The 25,545-nt window shown below is 36.4% G+C and overlaps 1 protein-coding gene across 27 annotated transcripts in view; it reads left to right on the top strand.

The window, feature by feature from the left end:
- Nucleotides 1-25,545, top strand: part of TENM2 (teneurin transmembrane protein 2) — a 1,469,731-nt gene that overhangs the window by 315,533 nt on the left and 1,128,653 nt on the right. For 24 of the 27 annotated variants that reach the window (XM_080555513.1, XM_080555514.1, XM_080555556.1 and 21 more), the window contains one exon: nucleotides 22,578-22,645. The exons of the other annotated variants lie outside the window; for them this stretch is intronic. The gene's annotated coding sequence lies outside the window, so the exon portion shown is untranslated. The remainder of the gene's footprint in view (nucleotides 1-22,577; nucleotides 22,646-25,545) is intronic. 27 annotated transcript variants of the gene reach the window in all.

The raw sequence follows: 25,545 nt of genomic DNA, 5'->3' as shown, positions 1-25,545 counted from the left end.
ATATATATATATATAACATATAGAATATAACTAGTGCTTGTATCTGTACACACCATGCTGTTATGTTGTAAAGCCACACCTATGGCTGTAAAAATCTGCTTTGTAAATTAAAAGCAACTGTTTTCCTGCATTCAGGTGTTCGAATTCAATGAAGCATTGTATTCTGGCCAGCACAGTCAAATGGTCACTGGTTAGTGCTGCTGGTTGGTTTCTCATTCCAAAAGATATTTTACAAGAAATTTATTAACTGTGCACTACTTATATAATGGTGAGGAAGCCTCATTTTGGTAAGGATCAGAGGGTAGTGCTAATTAACACTGCAGGGTTTGTATTACCTACCACTGTTGTCCACATTTCCCATATATACTGAAGCATTTGCTTTCCTGTCACTGAAATACCAAGGGATTTGTGTGTTTCTTAGAAAAGCAAAGATCTCAGTTTTATCTCTGGATTTATGCAACATAACTCTTGACAGTTCTCCTCAAGCCTTTGACAGAGTTGTTGAATTAAGAAGAAGATGGAATGGGAGTCAAGGTAGGGTGGGAGGAAGGTCTGCAGATGATGTAGTCCTACAGATGATGACACTCACAGCAAAGGAGATGGGCTTTGTAAGAAAATAGAAACAAAATCAAGTACTTCTATTGCACTGATGCACATCTCTGGATAGAAGGACCTATTTATTATAGAGTGCTTCCTCAGCAGCATGGTGGCTCATAAAGTACTGCTTCTAAACTACACAGAAAGTACTTCTCTTGTATGAGGAAAATGTAACAGAGTTATAAGGCATATGTCTGTATATTCCACTGCTTACTAACAAAGTAGCACTGAAAATAGTTAAGAAGGGAGAGAAAAATAGGAAAATAGAAATTAATCAAGTTTTTTCCATGTGCTTTTGTACACTGGAACAGATTATTGTATGTTATCAGGACAGAGAAAAGTGGAGCAATGGATAATATTGCTTACAGATCCTGTTTGTGTGTTTTTTGTTTTGTTTTGTTTTGTTTTTGCATGTTTCATGTACATTGATAGTCTTTTCATTGCAGTTTTGGTTCACAGTACTTGTGTTGGTAAAGCGATTTTTCTAATTGATTAGTTAACCGTCCATGTTTTTCATGATTATCAGTAATTCAAGGTAATTAGTATGACATTTTGTTTTACTATCTGATGATTTTAAAATGATCCCATCTATTATGGAACTAGCCTATAGGAATAAAAGAGATTAAAGCAATAGAATTTCACAGAATTTTAACTGCATCACGTAAAATCATTCTAACAGTACTGAATTGAATAGAAAATAATAGTCTCCTACAGTGTTTTCAAGTAACCTGCCAAAGGTAGGAGTTACAATAAATAGAATGGTACAGGCTGTTAGAAAATCATCGAGAAAGGTGGTTTTTTTTTGTTTTGGTTTGGTTTTTTTTTCCCTATTAAAGTATACAATTTATTCTCTTAATCAGTGTATTTCACTTATTGTATCTTGAACAGATAGAAAGAATTCCACTGGTTGGTTGTAGCTGGACTTCTTTACATTGGTTTTATAGTTGCTAGAACACATTGGTAGATCCCAGTTGGATACCCCACCCCTGGAAGTGTTCAAGGCCAGGCTGGATGGGGCTTTGGGCAACCTTGTCTAGTGGAAGGGGGTTTGGAACTGAGGTCTTTGAGGTCCTTTCTAACCAAAAGCATTCTATGATTCTGTGATCCAGATCCAACAGGCTCATACAGCTCCTTGTGCTCCTCAATCCTACATAGGTTTTAATTTATTTTTCCACTTATGTCAATATGAAGTCAGAAAACCACATGCTTCACTGGATATAAATGTTGGTGGCTTTCAGAATGGGCTTTGTAGCCATTACAACTAAGAGTAAACCAGAATAGTCCCAAGGCTGTAATAATTTATGCTGGTGACATTTACTCCAGGTGGTCAGGGATTATAATATGCCATAAGTTTATGTTTCTCCACAATTTACATTACATTAATCATAGCTTATCTAAAGATGAAGGTCCAGCTTCAGGTTCAGTTATATATCTGCTACAAAGCAAAAATTCAAAAGCAGTTGCTGTGACTTCAAGCATTGCCTATCTCATCTGTGTGCTCAAATACTCAGATTCAAGGAAATGATTTTTTTGAAATCAATTAAGTCTTATTTATAAAATATTCTACAATGTGGAAAGTCAGCTTTAAAATAATTTCCAACTTCCTGGCTGTAAAACAAAGCTTACGGACAGGAAACTCATCAGTTGTTTTTATCTTCAAATTTAATAGTTCTATTCTGCACTGTATAAATGACTTAGGAGCATTAGGGTTTTTATTGTCTGTAAACTGCATTGTTGGTACTTCCTTTTAAATATTTATAAGTCTACTGTTAAGAACAAATCACTTTCTCAATCTATTTCACTAACAGAAATTATTTATAAGTATATCATTAATTATTTAGATTTTCCTGGTATTATATTTACATTAATAATTAAATGCATCTAATTATTAAATTGTATAAATAAGATTTAGTTTCATTGATGTGCTGAAATGCAAACAGCAATTCTATCACTGACTGTAAACATTTGAAATGATATACTCTTCAGTAACAAGCACTCTTAGTTGCCAGAAGTCATGACAGTAACCTGCTGAGCTAACTTACCCTCTTAGTGTCTCTGGTACGTAATTATGGTACCTCTGACAGGATTTGGATTCTTCCAACTAGAATCAGCTTTGTCCACCTCTTATAGTTGTTACAGTGCAGGTAGCCAGCAGTCATAATGCCAGTGTCTTTACACTGTTCACCAATTACCTCTGTACTACCTAATAGAAATTACCTTTTATAGAAGAGGTGAAAAACTGATTCACACTCCAGGAAACTTTGGCTGTGTCCTCATTAAAATCTTCACAGAGTGCCACAGCTCAACAAAATGTGTAACACTGTGCCTTAATCCCAGAAGTTATAACTGATCTCAAGGGGTACTTTGATTTCTGCAGTGCCCCAACATGCACATTTCTGCAATGTACCAGCAGCATCAGCTTCCTCAGCACAGCATTTCCAAGCAGCAGAAAGGTGAGGTTCGTGCTCCCTGCTATACAGGATGGCACAGTTAACAAGTGGCTTATTTCTCTCTCAGTTGTGTCTTGTACAAAATGTAATTATGTGATGAGTAAAACGTAACCTATTTCAGCCCCTGATTATGATAAAGTTAGAGTAGGTTCAGAAGCCTATCATTACCTGTATGAAGTCTTCTGGTGTGATTAAAGTTCTTCAGCATAAACCTTCAGCTAATATAGTCCCTCTGCTATTTCTAGTCTTTCCATTATCAGGGATTACTCATGATTAGTGATTATGTTCAGTGGTCCATGTGTGCAACTTTTGCAGCAGACAGACACAGTGTTTACATCTTTTTGAAATGTGGAATGGCTGTTTTCTGGGACTCTTTCCTGGCACCAGAAACAGCTCATCATTTTTAACCCAGCACCTGAAGACCTGAGGGCTGGACTAATGACAGTAATGAGAAATACGTTTTTTAACTTTTTTTTTTTTTTCTTCTAAATATTTAGGTGGAACAGGACACCTATTGTAAATAGTCCTCCTGGAAGCACTCTTAACAGAGTCCTTTTCGACTTTTTCTGTCTTCCTGAGTGCCCTTGGAAATAGTCAAATTAATCATAGACTAAAACTTCCCAGTGAATTATAAACAGTGTTAGATTTTCCAAATGGGATTTGCTGTTGTTCGTAGCAAGTAAGCACCTGTTATAAATAGCTGCCATTAGCTGAATGCAGATATAAAATGTTCATAAATGTTTATTATGGCACTCCATGTTTTCAGTACCAGCTTAATACTTTCTTCTCAGGTCTTTATTTGGTAATGTAATCCTGAAATCTTTAATTGCCTGCTTTCATCATAATTTCTTTATTCTTTTAACCTATTTCCAGCTATGCTGATTTATTGAGAAATAAAAGTAAGAATAATGTCAATTATTCTTCCCAAGCTAAACGACCCAAGGGAGCACTTTAGGACAATGTGAACTGCATGGAGAAAGAACTGAGCTGATGCTAACTTATATGAACTTTTAATTTGAGAATAGTGCTAGAAGTGAATCATAGTCTTCAAGGTGAAGGAGTACATTAATTTCCTAACTAAGCTGACTTAACCTTAACTGTGAAAGTGACATTAATAACCTGGCATATCTGTTACAATTATGTTTCTAATCCTACAGAAGCTGAAGAATATTTATTTTCAAAAAAAAGCAATGAATTGGCAGAATATATATATTCTAATCATGAAGAACATGCAATTGGAATAAGAAGAAATCTAAGAAATCTTTTGTTTTATATGTCTTACATTCAAAGAGAATTTTCTAAAGCCTGTAATATTCTTTCTTTGACTAGTTTTTACTGTTTTATATTGGGTTTTGGTTATCTGGTTAGTTTGTTTGCTGAAAAACTGAACTATATAAACTAACACTGTATGTGATGAAGAAATACAAGGCTGACTGAAACTGTGCATGCCACAGGAAGAAAAGAGCAGCATACATGTCTAGTTCTAATTTTAGCAAGAGTAAGTGGCTAGTGGACTTCAGAAAGAAGCACAAAAATAGATTGCAAACATCGTGCCTTAATGCTTTTAAGTTGCAAAGAAATCTAATTGCTCACGCAGGGATGGGAAGTCAGAAGTCAGAAAAAGTCATGACAATAATGGCCTTCAGTCTAATCACTAAACTTCATCCAAAGCTGCCTAACTTTCTGTCATATCAAAGTTCCTCTTGAATTGATTATGTACACCTGTTACGTCTAATCCTAGACTGTGAATTGCCTCAAGATTTTTTTTAATTTTATTTTTTTTACCCCAGTGTGGTTTGTGTTTCTAAGCTCTTTCCATCTCTAGCTGTCTTGATCTATATCAGATTTTCTTCTACCAAAGTTACTTTGCTTAAGTTATTTATGCACAGACAAATTTACACATGAAGACAGTCATATCAGTATTCATATGTACACAAGAATTCACTGAACCTTTTCCAGGAAGAATTCAAGTGCATAATACAGTTTTGCTTGCAGATTGCATATTCTGTCTGAAAAAAATTGTCCTAAGTAGAAAAAATGTCAGGAGTCAGCACAATGTTATGAAGACTACACATCAGAATATTATCAAGTTTCAGTGTATCACACAAAAGGTATATATAAATAAATGTATTTCTTTTTTACACAAAAAGGCTCTAAAACAAATACCTCTGATAGAAATAACAAGATTATCTTCAGTAGTCCATGGTTTGGGACAGATTTTAAAGCCAACCAGAACCCTCGATAATCAGTTCGCAAGTCTTCACTGAGTTTTCGGTAGTCATGTATCTGTAACTGTAGCTATGCATTTTGTAGCTATATATTCTGTAGTTATGCCTTGCTAAGCTTATGTATAGCTAGTTCACATGCATCTGCATCAGCTCTAAGTACTACAAGAACTTGAATTATAGCCAAGCTTTTTGTATAGCCAAACTCTGTGAGATAGTGTCATATTAATCTATATGTTTACTTGTTGATTATGGGCCTATGTAGTGTAAATAAAAGTATTAGTCTGCAGACCCGTTGAAAGGAAGTTGTTTGATTCAGGCATGTAATTGTTCCATGTCACCTTATATTCACCCCAGCTAAAAAAAGAATTTTGCTTCACTGTCAGTGTTTAGATCTGTCAAATGATAAGGCCACAAATAATCGTATATAATATTGTTAAAGCTAGACACGTGGGCAGAAAAGGCTGTAGCAGATTGGAAACAGCTCTCTCTTGTCAATAGAGATTTTGCATCTCTGAACTCTCATCCAATTTGCAAGTAATTAAAATTTAATGCTCTTTAACATGATTAGGAAAAAATCTTAATCATAAGGCAGATTGACCTACATGTCTGATAGACTGAAAAAATGTCACCTTACACAAATTTCTTCTGATTACAATTCTCAGTGAAACTAGTTGTTTGGGAATGAGATTCTGCAGACTCTGGACACAGGGTATCAACAAGTGCCTTTGAAAGTTGATTAAACTCAACAGTGCCAACTTGTATCATCTTAAGGAGGTGTGTGCAGTGCAGTAGTACCAACCTGTACATAGTTTCCTGAAGACAGAATTTCTAATCTTTCTTTAAAGTCAGTTCTCTCTCTTTTTTTTTTTTTTTTTTTTTTTTTTTTTAAGGAATTTGAGTTCATTTTAAAATGAAATTCATAGAATCATTGTAGAATCATTTAATGGTTTTGGTTGGAAGGGACTTCAAGATCATATAGTTCCAACCCCCCTGCCATGGGCAGGGGCACCTCCCATTAGACCAGGTTGCTCAAAGGCTTGAAGAGTTCCAGGGATGGGGCATCCACAACTTCTCTGTTTCAGTGCCTCACCACTCTTATAGTAAAGAATTTTTTCCTAATATGTAATCTAAAACCACCCTCTTTTAGTTTAAGGCCATTCCCCTTGGTCCTATCACTCCACTCCCTGATGAAGCTCTACAGGTTTTCCATAGCCCCCCTTTAAACACTAGTAGGCTGCTATAAGGTCTCCCTGGAGACCTTATATCCCAGTTTGATCTTGATCAAGTCCATGCCTGATGGTGATGAGCTAAGATAAAATGTATTTTATTAGTAGGATAATAATGCTACAAGATCATATATATTCAGATATGTCAATAATAAATATAGATTGGAAAACAGAAAAAAGGTTTCTAAGCTCTAGCCAAGCAGGATGTAGTGAAACATTTTCAGACAAGGTGGAGTATGGAGGAGACATTATGATAAGACAGAAGTAAGAAATTAATGAATTAAAAAGTAAAACTTGTGACCTTTGTCTTTGGATGTTCAATTTGCTGGTATCCTCAAGAGGGGGCTGGTAAGGCTCTTAGTTGTCATTTGTTGATTGTTGCTGGTACTGAATTTATATTGACATTAATTAAATCCGTGCTTGAAAGGTTGTGCTCGGAGACTTAACATGGCTAGAAAGAGATACTGAAGGGATGCACTACCATGCTTGGAGATATTAAGAAATCTCATAAGTGATTGATTCATATACCCTCCTTTGCTCAGGATTAAAATGGTCACTAGGCTTTTTTTCCCAGAAGATGATTTTCCCTGCATCAAATTGTAGTCAACTGGATTTGGGGTGGGTAGGAAATGAGGAAATTTGTCTTTCTTAGTTGCTGGGGAGCACGTACCTGATTATCTGCATGTTTTTTACTTAGGAAACTTTGTTCTATTCTAGGGACAAGGAATGCTAATAATGTCGTTAATATCACACTCTTCCTTTAGCACATCTGTAATTTTTAGAGTCTTACATTTCTGTCAAAAGGTCATAAGCATGTTAAAGAACAGTGCCTGTGCCATGCCATGTGGTATACAGAGTGAGTGTCTGTGGTCCATTCTGGACAAATCATCTTTTTCTGGTGAGATAAAACTTCTTCTGAGTGCTGAATCCCTTCTTTCTCTGTGTTTCTGTGCTCTTAGATGTGGCTCTGTAGCAAAATGCCAAAATGCTTTCCAACTCATGGCTCCATTTTTAATTTTCGTAAATTTTATCAGAGAGGGGCTGGTGTTCCTGTATGCAGGAATACCCAACTGTCTTACTTCTCTTTAATACTGACATCTGTCCACTTCGGGGGGGGGGGGGGGGGGGGAGTATCTTTCTAGGTACTTTTTTGATTCCTACTGAACATAAAGGAAATATTTCATTGAACTATCTATTGTAACTTCAATAGTTCCTTGAGTAGTAATTGCTAGTTTAGATCCCAGTATTTTATTATGAAAAGTTTTAGTTGTTCTTCCCCATAAGCATTATTTTGCATTTATCAACACTGATTTTCCTTTGCTATTTTATCATAGTGATACTAAATATCACTACACATTCTGTAAGTCTTCTCACCTCTCATTTTTACTACAGTGAATAACTTTGTAGCAGCAGAAAACTATCTCACTTCATCCCTTTCCCAGGAGCAGCAAGGTCCCCAGCATAGACCTTTATAGGACTTTGACCATAAGAACTAGCTATTTATTACCTAAATATCATTTATAGTCTGTTAATTGCTTACAAATCAATGCAATGACTTTATTTTGTATACCATGGCAGCTTAATGTCAAGAGTGCTTGACAAAAGACTAGAATGAAAACTCTCTGAATAGCCAATCATAAACTTTTCCTATTGGTGATGGCTTTGAAAATTCATGTTATTTCTGTAGAATATCACTGTCCCTACAAGGATTTCTGCTTGTTTCTCTTATATAATATATGCATGCATTGCTGATTCTACTATTCTTAAGTATTCCTGCTAATCTATTTGATACAATATACTGAATTTTTCTGAGTTCCTCCTTTATAAAGTTCTGAAATCCTACTTTACAGATTTTTTTTCATATTTATTATATTCTGTTCTTTCAGTGCTGAAGCATGTTTAAACAATAAATAATGCCATACGTGTAAGACTTGAAGGCCATCTTCAAGAGAATGCTTCTTATTTGGTGAGAATGTGTGAAAGAGGAAAAGTAAACTGGGCCAAATTCTTGAACTAAAAAATTTACCCTCTAGTGTGCCACTGATCTAATTTGATACGAATAGCCAATCGATGTGAAAAAATAATCAGCACTTCAGTAGTCTTGCCTAAGCTAGTCATGGCAGCCTAGAGGTCAGTGCAAATCATGTAGTTTGCTTGGGAATATACCTAAGTGCCCAACTGGGCTTTACAGCTCCAATTTACTACTGCTACAGTTGGTATTGTGGTAATCAGTATTCATTCTGATTAGGTTAAGGCCTTAATTAAACAATAGACCCATCATAAGGCCAAACTTACTCTGATAACTGCAAGGACATTTCTGCCCTTTAATTTTACTCAGGTCAGTATGTCCTTTCCTTAAAAGTAAGCTGAGGAGACCTTAACTGTCTTAAGTGTACCAGTACGTTTTGGTAAATTTACTAAAAGCATTAGTCTTGAGTGAACACTGCAATACCAGATGCCAGGATGAAAGTAGCTCAGACACAAGATTTTACCTGTCTGCACAGTCCCATTCTGGGTGTGATCACTATCTACATAGCTTCAAGTTAATTGAAACTTTTAATTTGATAACCTTTAAGCAATAAGTAGTATCTTAAGCTATTTTTTATTTTGAATGTTAAGTATATCTGATTTGGTATGCTAACAAAATAACAAATGTGAGACCTCAAAATATCATGTTATAGTCACTTGTATGGAATAGAGTGTATTCCCATGTTTTTCCCCATAAATAAATAAATAAATGCAGGGGTTGAATAATATCAACCTGGAGTGGAAATACTGTGATGGCAAGCTGAAATGCAGGCACTGTGCAATGTGGGGACCACAGTTTACCAGATAAGTCAGGAGGTTTCCAGTGGAAATTTTTCTTTTCATGGCCAAGTTAAAATTTTCATGGAAAAAAAATTACTCTCTCTCTGATGCTGGCTATAGGCTGTTTCTTTGTGTAGGGAAATACAGGAATAGTGGGGATTGACTCTACAAGAAATATGAACTGAACTTGTTTCATCTGCTGAGATCTGCAAATTCAAGACTAGAGGTAGCCACAAAAGGCTTACTGAAGGATTTTTGAGCTGGGCCAACTGTTGTCTGATTATGTTAAATACATGTAAATGTATTATATTCATTCCCATGCTGTTTTCTGCACAATTTCTTTATTTTCAAGTGAGAAAGGTAATAGTTTTCTTGCATTGTTCAAAATTTTGTGTTTATGTGTGATTTATGGTTCATTACCATCTGCCTTAATGTAAGAACTACCTTGGTACCATTTTCTGCATAAAATAGTATAATTTAATGAAGGCAGATTCCACCTGAAGTATTTCTATTCGAGAGCTTATTTGCCACAGACGGTATTTAAATTTGATTAAAATTGGCACAGGAGAATTTTTCTGCATGGAGGTCCATGTTCACAACAAATTTGAAGTTAAATTTGCAAAGTAACAGGAAACTTAGAATTACTGCTATTGGTTCCTGATTGCATTAATTTCAGTATTTATACTGCCATAAAATATGTTTATAGCATTGCAATTGATAAGGCTATTAACATTATGTAGGATTAGCACATGCAATTGTATCACTGTAGAACTAATTTATAGTTATGCTACCGTCTCTGACATTCAGCTTGAGATCTAAACACATTTTTTAAATCCATGAAGTATTTTTGCATGAAAATTCTGTTTCCATTTCTAAATAAAAATCAGTTTGCAGTGCAAGTTGAACATTTTCTCAATCTGCCTTTCTCAGTTTTCCTATTTATTTACCTATATCCTCATGGAATGATCTTCTCCATGGTTTCTAAACTGGAGAGAAGCATATAAAAATACTCAAGAACCTTACTTACACAGGCAGGAATTATGTTTTTCATAGACTTTTTTTCTGTATCTTTCATTGTTGCTACAGAGTGGTAATACTGCTAAGGACAGATACATGGTTAAGTATCCACCAGCCTGAGAAATGTGGTAATAATTTTCAAAAAGGGACCATACCTGTTACTTATTCTTATTTTAGAGATGTTGCAGAGCTATTTCTTAGCAAAATGAGCTTTATTTCTGATATAATGCTAACACCCACTGGTGCTCTGAATGTACCTATTATTTGTGATCACTTGCTCTTTCAGGAACTGGTCAGTGAATTTGCATGAGCAAGAAATAATCCCAGATCCAGTGTTTCTTTTTAGCTGTGTTATAATTTAGATCAAAATCTTTTATGAGCTTTGAGAAGTGTCTTGAAAGTTTCCTTCAACGTCTCTGAAATAGCTATGTCAAATTATGATACATGGAGAAAAACAAAATCCACTTCAGTAACACAACATGAATAGGAACTTGGAGGTTTGGCCGAGTGAATACTTGAGCAGCGCGCGGTTGCCGGCGGCTCTCCTGCAGTAGTAATTACTGCATGAGAGGACAGGCTTTCTCACCTCACTGTTTTAAATCCTAAATGCTGATTTTAATGGCATCTGTTCTGGTAGCACATGCAACATCAGCTATATTGTGTCACTGGAGACTGCCTTACTTGTTGTTGCCTCCTCTGCTCCAGTATACAAACTGATTTGACAGTCAAATGTGGTTTAAATGTTAGGAGTATTGTAATACGAGCAGTACTTTTCTGCATCCAGAGCCAGACTCCCTCCCTTCTACGATGTGGATTACCCTGAACGTATATAATTGTATGCAGTACAATGTGCTCTTTACCTAACAAAATTAACAGGTGAATAATGGGCTTTGTTCTGCCAATGACAAGAATGAATCAATATTTGCAATGTGTGAGTGGAAAGAAGAATTTTATTATTTTTAGGTGTGAAGATAGTCTGTCACTTCATTTTTCTCATGAGACATGGTGCTTTCCCCGGGAGGTAGGACGGTCATAGCAGAACAGCACACATGGGCTGCAGAGTTATAGGCCTGGCAGCACCGAGATCTGCTCTTATATAGGAAGGGCACTGAGCACTTGTCTGAATCCTTTATGTGTACCTTTGGGCTGGTAGCGAATTCCCAGTGGAAAAACAAACAAACAAACAAACAAACCAAAAAACCACACTGCCAAGTTCTTTGGCATACCCTGTGTTTTTTGTCCTAAGAAGCTACTCCTTAGTGCCAGCAAGGCTTGATATCTTGCAGAGCAAGCCATTATGAGATTTCCTAGTGGTCGGCCCTTGAGACATGAGCTCCACTATGTCATTTTCTTTCATTCAAGGCTTGTCCGTGGAAGAAGATTTCTCAAAATCTTGCAATTTATAAGGTTGCTGTAGTCATATCTGTATGAATACTTCACTTTATAAGCAATGGCTACATCTGTGTTTCTCTTACAATCCTAAAATTATACAACTGAACTACATCTTTATAAATAAAAAGCAGGTATGACACATGACAGCAACAAATGACTCAGAAGAGGGGATTCAGTCTGTTTCCCACTGACAGTTTCAGTGCCCATGAGCTCTGGTGTAAGGAGGAAGAACAGAGCTTTCAGCATCCCCAACCCAGTCACACACCCCCCCCCCCCACCCACAGAGGCACTGGCTCTCTCCAGGTGCCCCCAATGGCATGGCATGTGGCTGCTCAGTGCCAGGCCAGAAGCTGCAGCCTCATCTGTCCCAACAGATTCCCACGGGGCTGGCAGTGTTTCCTTCCTGCCTGCTGGCAGTGGCTCCTGCCGCCCCAATTGCACAGAGAAATAGTAAGAGTTCAAATTTACAAATAGTAAAAGAGTTTACCTGCTATCACATTACCTGGGCTTGCACACATCCTTCATCAAAAAGGCAGTTCTGAGCCTGGCCTGCCCTAGCATGAAAATATCTTTGTCACTTGTATTGTGGTAGGGGCCTCGATCCCTGACAGTATTCAAGCTGTATTGGTCACTGCACAGGGACTGAATAACAAATCTGTACTCTGGTGAGCTCCTACTCTAGCTAGAAGGCAAGGGACAGCAGGCAAATGTAGACAGATACAGCCGGAAACAAACAACAGTCATCCATACCACAAACAATGATTTATTTATGTTTTAATGAAGGCAACTAAAAGCTACAAACCAACTGCTTCTGTCTACAGGTCATTCATGCTTGCAAACACATGAGATCCAGAAAGTATGGGTGATGCAGATCTTTTTTTTTTTCCTGTAGGTAATAGCAATATGTATCTTGCCAAGATTTTTTTACCAAATTAGGAAGATATTTTAAAAACTTGGAGTGGAAAATTCAACTTTCTAATCTACTAATTTATGTTTGCACAGCCTTTTTCTTACTATTACGAAGGAAAAGGTTTACACTGCAGGAGGATGTAATACTCTATGTTTTTGTGAAATCCAGCTGCATGTAAATGAGAAAACAACTCCTCAGGAACTGCCTCTTCTCATTTTGTTAAGCAGGTGTGGAAGTTTTCCCAAAATGTTTTCAAGGCATTTCTGCAAATTCAGAATAGAAGTGTAAAATCATTTCCATTTCCCTTTCATAGGAAAATCAACCTGTTTTCTTTGAAGATGCTTAATATTATCACAATCTAGCTATACTTTCTGCACTTAGGAGAAAGTCTAAGTGGTTAAAGGCTACAAAGAGTTCATTGCTGTGCCAGGAAAAGCATGGGAAAACCATGGTTTGGTCAGGCACACTGAGGTTAAGTAAAGGCAGCATGGATGCTATCACTGTCAGCAATGCTAATTATCTCTGCTTGGGCAGGGGCCCAGCAAGGATCCCAGCCAGCCCTTCTCATGTGTAAGATAACAGCAACAATAGAAGAGTGACTGGAGCTTTTGTGTAAAGACTCACTAGTGTTCTGCACTGAGTGCTGCAGTCTTGTGCTACAAAATCTCCTTTAATGAAGAACCTACAGCCAGCTGTACAGCCTATTTGTCTAACAATTGCAAGTGGACAGTCAGCCAAACAGTTTATGAACTGGTGATATAGACTGAGTTGCCATTTTTTTTCTGTCATCTTACTACCAAAATCACTTTAGTCAAAAGGTAATGACATTGAGCATAATGGGTGGTCTTTCTCCCACCGTGTTTGACCTGGGGTTCCCAGTTTTTAATCCCTGTGTCTTGATCACATGGCACATATTTAAAACAATACATGCCGATACATATATTGCTTTATCTACATCTGACGTTCTTGTCGCTCCTTTGCATAGACATGATTTAACCTTGCTGTCTTCTGTTCTCTTGAGGAGAAAATTACAGTCCATTTCTCCTTTGATCTGTCAGCTTGGAGCAGCTGGCAACTTGTCAGCACCTCTTCTGCAGATGGACATTTTGCTGCTCAGAGCAATACCCCAGCAATCTGTACGTACTCAGCCTTGACAAAATGACTGCGTAATCAGTAGCCAAGGAGTCACTTTTCTCACTGCTATTTTGTTTGAACATTTTTGGGGCTTCATACTTCAACTACTTCCAGTTCTTGCAGGTTCTCTTCAACAATCCTCCCCACTGGAAAGAAACAAATCCTTGAAGTTGAACAGCCATGTTCCTAAAAGCAGTAGAAATATTTCCTAGCTTTCAATGATGCCTTCTTAAGCATGTGCTTAAATTCAAGCATAGAGTTCTCTTTGTATCTGATGGTAGCCGTGCATCTGCTAAGACACTTTTGGAGGGTTGAGATCTATTGAGAACTAGCTGAAAGTGTGAGACACATTGCAAACAAAGATCGGGAAAAACAAGGCGACATCCTGTCCTGTGTGGCTAAGAACTCGGAAGCATTAGTAGGACAAAAATGTCTATGCTGCATGCAAATCTTAATGAAATTGGTGATTTAAAATCACAACATTTTTTTTAAATGCAGGTTTCCAAGTCTCATTAACTTCAAACAAGAGGATTCATATTCTATTTAACTAGACTTCACATTGAGCCACTTTTCATTTATAGTATATTCCTAAAGGTAGAAGCAGCAGGGAGATGAAATGACTTCATTTACTGGAATTACAGCTTCTTTTATATAAAACGTTAATCATTTTATATATGACAACCTTATGCTTAATGTTGCTAGAATACTCCTCATAAAACATTATTTTGTGAATGCATAGATTCTCCTGCTGAGCACATTACAGCTTTCAGTGGATGTGCTAATCCAGTTTGAATATATGTAGTATTTAATCTTAATTATGATGCTGAAGTCTATACAATGTTAATTATTCATTTTGCATGTTCCTTGCACTTTATTGTAATTCATAATGTCCTTAATCAAAATGTAGCTTTTAATTATAACTGTAAAATTTGGATGAAACCTGCCTGGTAAGCATAAGCAGACTTTTTTGTTTCACTTAGATTTTAGGGTAAGATGACAAGAGGAACATTTGCCAGTTTGGTGAGAAAAGAGTGCTGAATGAACATTCTACCAAATAAGCAGCATCTCTCTCAGCCCTCCCCACAGCCCACTGCACCAGCTAGAAGCAGCGAGGACTCCTCTGCTGACATTTGCTAAATCAGAAATCTCAAGGCGTGAGAGCACGGGGTGATTTTTAATCCAGCACTCTTGCCTCCTTTTCATCAGTACCACGATGTGGTGAGCTTCTGCAGGTAGTGCAGTGCATATTTCTTTGAAAAGCTTTCAAACAGGATAAGACTGCCATAGCACATATGAAAAATACTGAGAATTAAAAGAACCCATTACAGTTCTAACACCCTTAACAAAATATATTAAAACAGAGGAGTAAATTCACCAGAAAAATAGGATGAGAAAATGGGTAGCAAGGGTTACTCTGAACAGAGATTAGGATTCTGTGTTTTTTGAAGCAAATCAGAAACAATTTACTTAGACTAACACTTCAAATTACTGCTGTTTTTTATATTAAATAGGCTTTAAATAACAGTTACGTGTCAAGTTAAAAATGTTGGGAATGCTGAAGATGATAGTGTCATATCTCAGTTGCAGCATTCAATTGAATATTTATATGACACAGCAGAATTGTAAGTTCTAGCTTTTCTGGGTTTTGTTTCTTTTTAAATGCATGTATATTTAAGTGGAAAAGCATTCAGAAATGACTGAAAGGAGCACAGTATCATGAACGTGTACAGTAGCAAGCAAGTCAGAGATGCCTGCCCTGTTTCTTTCTTATTCTTTCTGGAGTCCTGGAGGAAAAAGAGATACTTGCAGGGTTCATATTGTCATCCAGAGAAGACTAAAACAGGTATAGTCTCATAACGGAAACCTCTGTGTCTTGGCAAGTATGTTCTTGCAACCCCTTGCCATGCCAAATTTACAGCAAGCTACTGATGAAAGTCACTTGTGAAATCACCAGGGAGGAAATCACATCTTTTTTGCCTGAAAGATATATTGGCAAATATGAACTGCCACACAAGCTTTGATACGAGCTGCAGCTGCAGCTCCTCATCTGTCTGGAATGTCATAGTTCAGTAGTTACACCTTTGGTCAGATGTGCTGTGGCAGATCCCAGAAGACTCAAGGAATATATCCTTCTTCATTAATTATATAGTCATGAAATGACCTTTAGAAAGGAAAATAAAATTTCTAATGGAAAAAAAAAAAAAACACATTTGTGTCTTAGGCTGTATTTTCCTCATCTAGTGTTTTACACTTCAGATTTGGCTCATGGATAGAACTACTCATGTTCAAAATCCCTATAAGGGGAAAATAAACTTGTTTATCAAGTTGCCTGTTTGCCCCTCATCACCTGGGAGCTGCTGAGCCAACCAACTCACTTGTTAACATATTGCCAGTTTTCAAGAATGAGCTGCTTACAAAAGGGCAGTGGGAGAGGATGAGCACAGAGAGAAGTGTAGGAAATTACTAGGCAGGTGGATTTGTTTTCATGAGTAACAATTATAGGTGTCAGCCAGCCAAACTATCCTTCTTGTTGGGATTCACTTTTCCATCAGATCTGTACTAGAATAATCTAAAATTGGCTAGAACTTAATCACCCTAATCACCTTAATAATGCTTTCTCAGTGACAGATAATTACCCAAAGTTCCTTGATCCATACGTTGAGACATATGTATCATGTCTACATCCCCTATAACTATTTTACAGTGCAATTTTAACCATTTGGGAGGCAGGACCTCACAAGATTTTAAGCAGACACTTGTAGTATCTTGTGAAGATGATACATGCATTCTTTTTCCACATACGTCCTGTTTTTTTCAAAATATTTCCATGAGAAGAAAGGTAACCTATGCTAGAGGCGTGTGTGGTGTTTTGTGGTTTGGATATGCTATTTTAAAAGTCTCTTTTTCATATTGATATTAATGGGTAATATTCTGCACTTTAGAGGCTTTTGCAAAAAATAGTGATATTCAAGTGATGCCACACCTTCATAAAGCTGTTGTAACATTTAAGTAATTAGCTGTGAATACATCAAAGATCCTCTGGAATACACTGTGCAAGTGCAGATTGGTTGAAACTGTACCTGTCATAAGAAGTACAGGTAGTTGTTTTTGGTTTTGGACAAGTTACTTCATGAAGAGATTTTTGTTTTATGTGTTAAATCTGAAACACCTGAGCATACGGTGTTTTCTAAAGCTAGTATAAAAGCTCAAAATAATAGTTTCATTCTTCCTCTGTGTTCTGGAAACCTTGTTCTTCCTGTATGCTTAAACCATACAGACTCTCTAAAGGCAACTGCTCAAAATACATCCATGGTGGAAGAGGAATTCTTTTTCCAATTTTCAGACACCTGTACAGCATTTGTGCATGTTATACCACATTTACTAACAAGGGGTTACAATATAGACTAAAGAAAATGTTTTGCTGATTTCCATCTTACTGGAAATTCTGAAATTATTTTAATATGTCTTCTTTAGAACATAGTGCTACTATTCTACAACAGCCACTACTGCCTAAGAGAAACATTTAAAATGCATTTTAAAAGTATCTTTAACTGAAGAGCTTCATCTCTTTTCATTCCTTTCCCATTTTCCTATGCTATATTCTTTAAAGGTTTGACCCATAGCATAACTGAAGACAGCAGAAAAATTCCAAGAACAATACAGCCCTTTGAAGCTTTTCCTAATATTCTCTCTGTTGCCACTTTTATCTTTTATTATTGTTGGTGGTCATTTCCTAGCTGTCCTGTGTTTGTAGGATCTTTTGCTTCTCCTCTGTAGCTGTCTTCCATGGTTTCTAGCCCTTTGTGATGTTCAATGAGTTGAAGATTGTTTTATGAGATTGTATAGTAGGGATATTGCTGTGTATATATGATATCATAACAAGAGTAACACCTGGTAAATGAGTTATAAATGGGTTAGAAAATAAATATATAGGTTTTTATTTTAGAAGAGATTAGTTTACCTCATCTATATTTTATACCAGATTTTGCAGACACTGGTTGTCTAGCTTTAGAAAATAATATGGGAGTGGAAAAATTGAGAAGAATAATCAATGGCAAATCATATTAATTTATTTTCGACAATCATTTATGAGTAGTGTTTTTTGTTTTGTTTGCCAGGTTTGTCAAACTATTATCTGAAGGATTTATGCAGATTATTTCCTCCTGCGGTCTGTTTGCAAATTTTACTGTGTAATTTACCATCATTAGTTGTGACGTGATTATTCACCTAAATCACGACGTTTCTTTTTTCTTTCATGTATTGCTGAAAAAATACAGAAATAAAAATCCTGCTTATATTTGCTATTGCATCTATAAAGTAAGATTCTTACTTACCATTTCCTAAATACTTGCAAATTACAATCACTGCTAGTAAATAATGACTATAGCTGAATAAAGCTGTATTATTATGGTATAGAACTGATTCTAAAAGTAGATAGTGGGACAATATAAATTAACTATTTAATGTAAAATCGAAAACTTGTAGAGGAAAAAAATACACCTTGTGTATATCCTATTCAAAGAAGAGAGCAAGCTCTAATTTGCTTTAAAAAATAAATTATTGTCTGGCACAACCTCACTGCACTGACCTGACTCTGGTTCCCTGGCAAATTGTACTACCCTAAAATAGCAGAAAATAAGTATCAAATCCTCCAAAAGTTTTTTTGTTTGTTTGTTTTGTTTTGTTTCTTTATTGACAAATATATCCTTGTGTTCTATTTTTAAAAATATGCAGAAGCTACACTGAAATTATGTTGAGATAAATAACTGAAAGCAAAGATTGTATGATGAGGCTTCTGCAGTCTGTGCTTTATTTTATTTTAACAGTTATAGGTTTCACTTCTATGAAGTCCATTGATAAAATATACATATATATATATAAAATCTGATAAAAGACTGTTATGTATTACTGCTGCTTTTTGTTAACTTCCATCTTTCTGCTTGAATTTAATCTTTAATCCCGAGTGATTGACTGGCACTGGAATTCCACATTCAAGTAATACATTCGTTGTTGTTGTTGGCTGAGTTCTAGCTCAGGTCTGCCCCAGAACTTGCTGTTCAGTATTACTACCTACTGGAAATGGGTAATAATAGCTTGATAACTTCTACTTTGTGGTATGGTTTGTGCAGTGCGTCATGTCACTACACAGAGACTTGAAGTTTTTCTGTACAGCTTTGGAATCTGAGGCACCACAATGTTTGAGGAAAGCTGCATTGGAGAAATGCTGTTCTTGTTATCTTAGAAGGACATTGGTGGTGCTGCAGAGGGGCAAGGGCAACTGACCGGCCAAGAAATAATAGAAATAACAAGTAAGAAAGCAAAATTGTTCTCTGGTGTTTCAAAAATAAATAAAGATGATGCAGAGAAAAGAGGAATTGAAACACCTTGCCACTGCTCATAATGATAAGGGAATCCTATGAATAGGCCAAGAGAAACATAATGTCTATCACTGCAAAGGACGTAAAAATGCCAGTTGTGTTCAACTCTATAAAGTGCTATCCAGCAGGGGGGACAGAGCCAGTTAAAGATTTGCTTAAAAGCCTTTTTCGTAAGTATATTTGACTTCCCATTAAAGACTTCTCCACCAGCTGAAGGGAACGATGTGAGATAATTCATGCTCTGTTAATGGATGGTGGATGTCACACTTCAAAATACTTTCACCATTAAAATAACCTGTATACTTACAGTCATGTATTTCATATATCTCTCCTCTACTCTATATGGAAATGTATGGATGTTGTATTTAACTTTGAATTTAGGAGTCCCTGAGATGTTATTTATCCAAATGCATTCCTAAATTATGAATATCAGATCACTGATCTTGTGGGTCAGATCAGTTCATCACACATAGGTTATATGTATAAGTATTTTACTTATCCAGGTCTAAATGAAAAGTACCATTACTTGGATTATTAACACAGTATTTAGACTACATTTGATATAATAAAACATTTGATATGATAAAAATATTTGTGTGATACGACAATATACATATTAAAATAGATAATGTTCCTTAATTTACAGATACTAATTTCCTAAATAATTCTCATTTTTCAGGTGATGAGTTTTAAAAAAATCCTTTAGTACTTCTGTTTCTTTTGACTGTAAGGCAAGATATAAAGAACAACTACGTAGAGCAATTTTCTGTTGTCCATGATTTAGGTTGCTTTCAGAATTGACTTTCTGTAGTACTGAAATTTCTGATACTTCTGTATATAACTACTCTGACAGCATACTTCTGTCAAAACTGTAGCTTATCGTTATTCCAATCGATTTTTCAAAAATATTCCATTTTTATAATCATTTCTAGCTGTTTTTGAATTTAATGCTACCTGGATTATTCAATAATACTTGCTTATGCATTGTCACACTAAAGACCATAAGATTAAATTCAGCATGCACTCATAAAACAGAATGGTAATTTGTACTTGAAAATTAAGCACCTGGAAGTGCTACAGAAATACTCCTCTTAAATGACTCATCATGTATTTAATAAGAGTCACTCTTAAAAAGACAAATTTCTGTTCTTATTTGTGAGTTTGCCAGAGCTTCAGGTTAACAGTCAAGGTTTATGGGTTCTGTTCTGACTATTGCCAGGGTATTCCTTGATGTGAAACAGTTCAGCAATTTCTCTTAAATTCAATTTAACCAATATTAAAAATGTTGCTTGTGTCTCGTTGTTGGGGTAAGAATATTTGATGCAATGGACTCAGCATTCACCCTGGTAACTGCTGGAGGGTTTACTTCAGACTAGCTCTAGTTTGGTTCTGTGACCTGAATACCTATCAGAAGCTAGGGCACATTACGTGTCTTCCTTGTGCAAGTTGTGTTGTTTAGTTTACACATGTTCTGCAACTTCTCTGCAGTGCAAACCGGAACATGAGACTAGGGACAATTGCTCAAAAGCAACTGATTCAAACTAAAATGGTGACATCAACACTAGCCAAATAAAAGACACAAATTAAATTGCTTCCAGTTGATCACGTAAGAGGATGCTATGAAGATTCAAAATGAGCTCTGATGTCCTGAGTCCTGTGCAGAAAGTACAAGGCCTTCTCCTTGTTAACAGAGAATTACAGGGTTAAAATTTGGTCAAAACTTTATTGGCACAAAGGGCATATGCTTTCAAGAGATCAGACGTGTAGAACAGATGCTGTAAGCCAAAGAAGCACTATTTCGTGGTTGCCTGAGAGTACTACTTACACATCCCTCTCATAAAAGAACAAGAGATATAACCTAATGGCTCTTAATTCCCAAATGAAGGACAGATAAGTTGACAATTGACAAGGGGCAGATATTCCTGGGGCTTTGTTTGTAGCTAGGAGTGACCTGAGATACTGGAAGGCAGTTTGTACTGGGGGTTCCACGCTCCTGGAACTGTGGAACTGCACTGATGCAAGAGAATGGGGCTGTAGCACCTCTGTTCCCAAACAATTTGGGGAACTAATTGTTTCTTAGAAAAGAGAGCTAAAATGTTCAAAAATAAATTGTCAGTTTTGTTGTCAGGCTTTTTAATTTTTTTTGTCATGTACAGGTACTCTTTGTAAACAATTTGAAGAATTTGTGCTTGCATCGGCTTGTGCTCTGTAGGAGTTTTCTTTTAACAATGACTTGAACGTTAATAAGCCGGTACCCATAGCTTGTGCCATGTTGCTTCGAGAGATGAAAGCCTATGACTAAAATCAAACAGAAGGTCATGGGGTTATAACTGCCAGCCAGATGCAGAAATAGAGTTGTGTTAGCATGGTTTCTGCATTTTACTTACTTATTTATTTATTTTAAAGAAAATCCTGTCTTCCTTCAATTTCCTCAGCACTCCTGTACCCCAGAACATTTTTTTTCTTTTTTTCTTTTTTTTCTTGTCTTTTTGAGGAAGGAGGGCATTTATTAAGTATGTGCCAATCTGAAGACCTTTAATGTGTTGCATATTCTTTGTACTTGTACCTGGATTACAAACTACTGCCAGTTTATAAGTACAAAATACAAAGATACAGCTGCATGTTGACTATATCCTGTTCAGTACTCCTAGGAAAGATGTTTTGTTAATTTGACCATTTAGATTTAGTATCCAGTACAAAATAGCTGTCACTACATAGTTCTTAAATTGGCAAAACTGGAGGCATAAGGCCTCCAACTCTGATCAAGCAGAGGTAAATCTATAGACTTCTCTGCTGTTTCAAAATCCAGGCCCAAATAAGTACTTGCATATTTACTTGAATTACTCCTGTTTTTTTTAAGTGAGCCAACTTTAAAAGCTAACTTTAGAAACTTGATCTAAGTTCTGAAACAATATTTCTGAGATAATTGTGTGTGATTGTTTGGAGTAAACTGTGTGGTAGAAGGATGCTGAACCATGCTATTTGTATTACACTTCTAAAATTAAAACCTTATTCAGTGTTTGTTAATGCAATTGAAGTAAGTATTCAGGATGAGACTATGTGATGTTAAACTTGTACTGGAAGGAAAATTTGTCTTATTGTTAATATTACAGATACATATCAATAGATAAGCAATATAGGAGTTAACTGCAACATACGGTTGGCATCATTTAAGCAGAGTCCTGTCTCCACACCCAAAAGTTATTGAATACAGCTGTAAAGGACTTGTTAGTGGTGGAAAACCTGAAAGGCATAAGCTGATTGTTAAGGTTTTGGTGCCTTTTGCAGATGCATTATATGAGGGATTGTGATTAATACATTGGAGGGGTTGATATTTGACAAGTTTGAACAGAAACTTTTGACTTGTGTGGGGTATACCCTGTGTGTGTGTGTGAAGTCCTGTGCTTTCACATGGGTAACAAACAGTCTTGTTACAGGTCTGGCTGTTCTCTGTCCTAGCAGTAAGAAGCTACTGCAGCAGACAGGCTACATGTCGGAGTATCGGGTGAGTGCCTGATTGCAATGTTGTTATGTGTTTTTAGCTGGTAGACAGTGAGCAATGCCTTGGGAACAATGGTGGTAACCCCTTCAGAAAAGGCTGTAGCCCAGTAGCTTTTCTCAACAGAGTTAACTTTACACTGCTTGATCCTTATAATTACAGGCATTGTGCTGAAACGTATGAGAAAGTTTAACTGTGTAAACGTACAGGCTGCTGGTTAGCTGAGAATATGAATTGGAGAATGTTTTCTGAAGTGTAATGCTTGTGTATATTGGTGATTTAGATATGTTGAACCTGTGTATGTGTACTTACATACTGATAACATGTATATGAGAAACACAAGCTTTGGTAGATTCCTTCATTACAGCTTATAACATTTTTTTCCCAAAAAACATGTTTAAACTTCGCAAAGAAAAAAAAAAAGTAGCACTCTTAGGAATGTAAGAAGGCTTAAATGAGCAAGTTTTAGAGCTTTTACAAGTTTAAGTGAGAGGTAAGGATTTGTATTTAAGTTGGTAGATAGACATTATTATTAATTATTATTATTATTATTAGACATTATTAAGTATCTTGAATCACCTTTTTTATTTTTTTTAAATGATGATTCTTACTTTTCTGTAATAAAGATATATGCATAATACCCAGGCTAAGATCTCCAATTCAATGTGAAAATGAACTAAGAATAGTGTTTTACTTTTTCTGAATTGGCATTGCTTAATTGCATTTTAATGAACTAACTGTGTTTTACAGACCTGAAATGACTTTAAAGCTAATAGCCAAACCATGGACAGTTGATGTTTTCATTGAGGGTTCAAAGAACGACTCTGTCATCTGCCAATTATTTTCTTGGTTTCAGTCGTGAAAGGATAATGCATACAGTAATGTAAATTAAAAATAGCTATAATAGTTATAAAAGTGTATATGAAGTACTGCTCTTCAGTGCCTTCGGTTTATGTCCTAGCTCCATCTCTGTTTCTAGAGATCAGCGTAATTGTGCAGCAACAGCAGCTGGGGGACCTTTTTAAGTAGCCATGCTGTAATTCAATTATCCTACCCCCAGAAGCAGAAAGACACGCTGTCTCCTTCTGGGTATGGCATGTACCCTGCCTTTCTGTCTTTTGCTATTGAACGTAAGAAAAGGTAATAACAAGAGCATAAGCAGGATTGTTTGAATACCTTTAAACAAGAACAAAAAAAAAAAAAATCAATGCCTTAGTCTTTCAGAGGACTGTGTTTATTCCTTCCCTGAGAAGTCAGCTAAATTATAACAATTACTAGGTATTCCAGGAGAGTTTAGATACGTCATTCATTGAGGTGTCTACTGCGTACGATGTACTATTCTTAGCTTTGGCACGGGAGGAGCCAACTAATGCACTATGATTTCATATTCTGCTTAGGTTTTCTAAAGGGTTTGACAAAATTTCTCACAGAAGTTTTAAAATGAGCTGCCAGGGCATTAGAGGGGGAAGATCATAAATGTTTAAATAACTGTTAAATGATAGGGAATGCAGAATAGGAATAAATAGGTGTTTCTTATCATTCAGTCCTTACAATTGGCTGTTCTTAAAATTGGTTAAGCTTCTCAATGGGCTTGTGCTCATACCTGTGTTGTATAGCACACTTATAAATAACATGGAAGGGGGTCTGAACAGTGATCTAAGTTTTACAGTTTCTTTCAGGTAGTGAGGGGGAGAACTAGTGGAATGCCAATAAACATCGAGGTGAAACTCAGTGTAACTTAAGAGTGGTGCACGTATAAAATAAAGTAGAATTTCTTTTTGTATACAACGTTGTCCTTGAAGCAGGGTGAAAAAAAAATTCCAATATCATGCTCTAGAACTGTAATAATAGGTGGTTCCATAGAAAAGCCAGGTCAGGGCTGAATAGGAGTGAAAGAAAAATTTAAAAAAAAAATCAAAAAAAAATCAAGTGCTGGTTGACTATTAGGAAAGCAGTAAAGGATAACACAAATTTGGTATCCCTCTGCATAATCCAGGGCTTGTCTATATCTCAGTTGCTCTATGTGGGTTTGGTCACCTGGACTTGGAGAGTGGGTACTGGAGCTGAAAAAGCTTCAGAGGTAAGAAACGGGAATGAGGTATGGTACGGCAGGGTTTCCATACACAGGATGAGCTATTAGGCTGAGACTGCAATTTGGAAAAGGGATGATTAGCGCTGTCACCTCTGATCATCTACAGAATGATAAGCTGCTGGAAGAGAGTGGGTAGAGAAGTGAATTACTCAAGGCTCCCGAAAGAAGAAACAGAAGTGTTTCTTTTTTTTTTTTTTTCCTACAGAGCTGGATTTTTTGTGTGTGGTTTGTGTGTAATGACATTATGGATCCCCTGCCAGGGGCACCACGTTTCGTTTCAGAGTGCAGCCCAGAGCAAGTGGCCTAGGCCCCGAAACTACAAAACAGTGCATAGTAAATATCTAGGCAGTAAATATTTGTTGATTTGATTAATGTGTTATGTTCCTTTGGACAGGAGGCTGTTGTACTAGGATTGCTACTGCTTTTATAGGGTATATTTATAAAAGGACTTCACTTCATCCCGGTTTTTCCTCTGGAAACAAACTTTCATAAGCGGAGAGCTGAGAACACTGCAGAATTGTAAAATGAATTAGAAGTAGTAGGCTTGCATCCCTTGAAGTCAGTGAACTTTCATTTTGGTTTGGAGGCTTCTACATTCATATAGATTAGAAATTACGAAAATGTGTGAAGATGATTTCAGGTGTGTGGTTTACATATGCTAGGCACAGGTGGATGTGCTTTAGTCTTGTGTAAAGCACTGTTGCTCTTTAGTAGTGTTGATAGTTTGTTCCTGAGGAGCTTTGGAAGGGACTGGCTTATCATTTAGGTTTCAGGGTTTTGTGGGATTTTTTGTTTACATTTTACTGCAAACTAT

The sequence above is a fragment of the Anser brachyrhynchus genome (assembly GCF_964034855.1).
Source record: "Anser brachyrhynchus genome assembly, chromosome: 14".
Lineage (NCBI taxonomy): Eukaryota > Metazoa > Chordata > Aves > Anseriformes > Anatidae > Anser > Anser brachyrhynchus.
The sequence above is the reverse complement of the archived record's forward strand: the minus strand, read 5'-3'. Positions and strand labels throughout refer to the sequence as shown.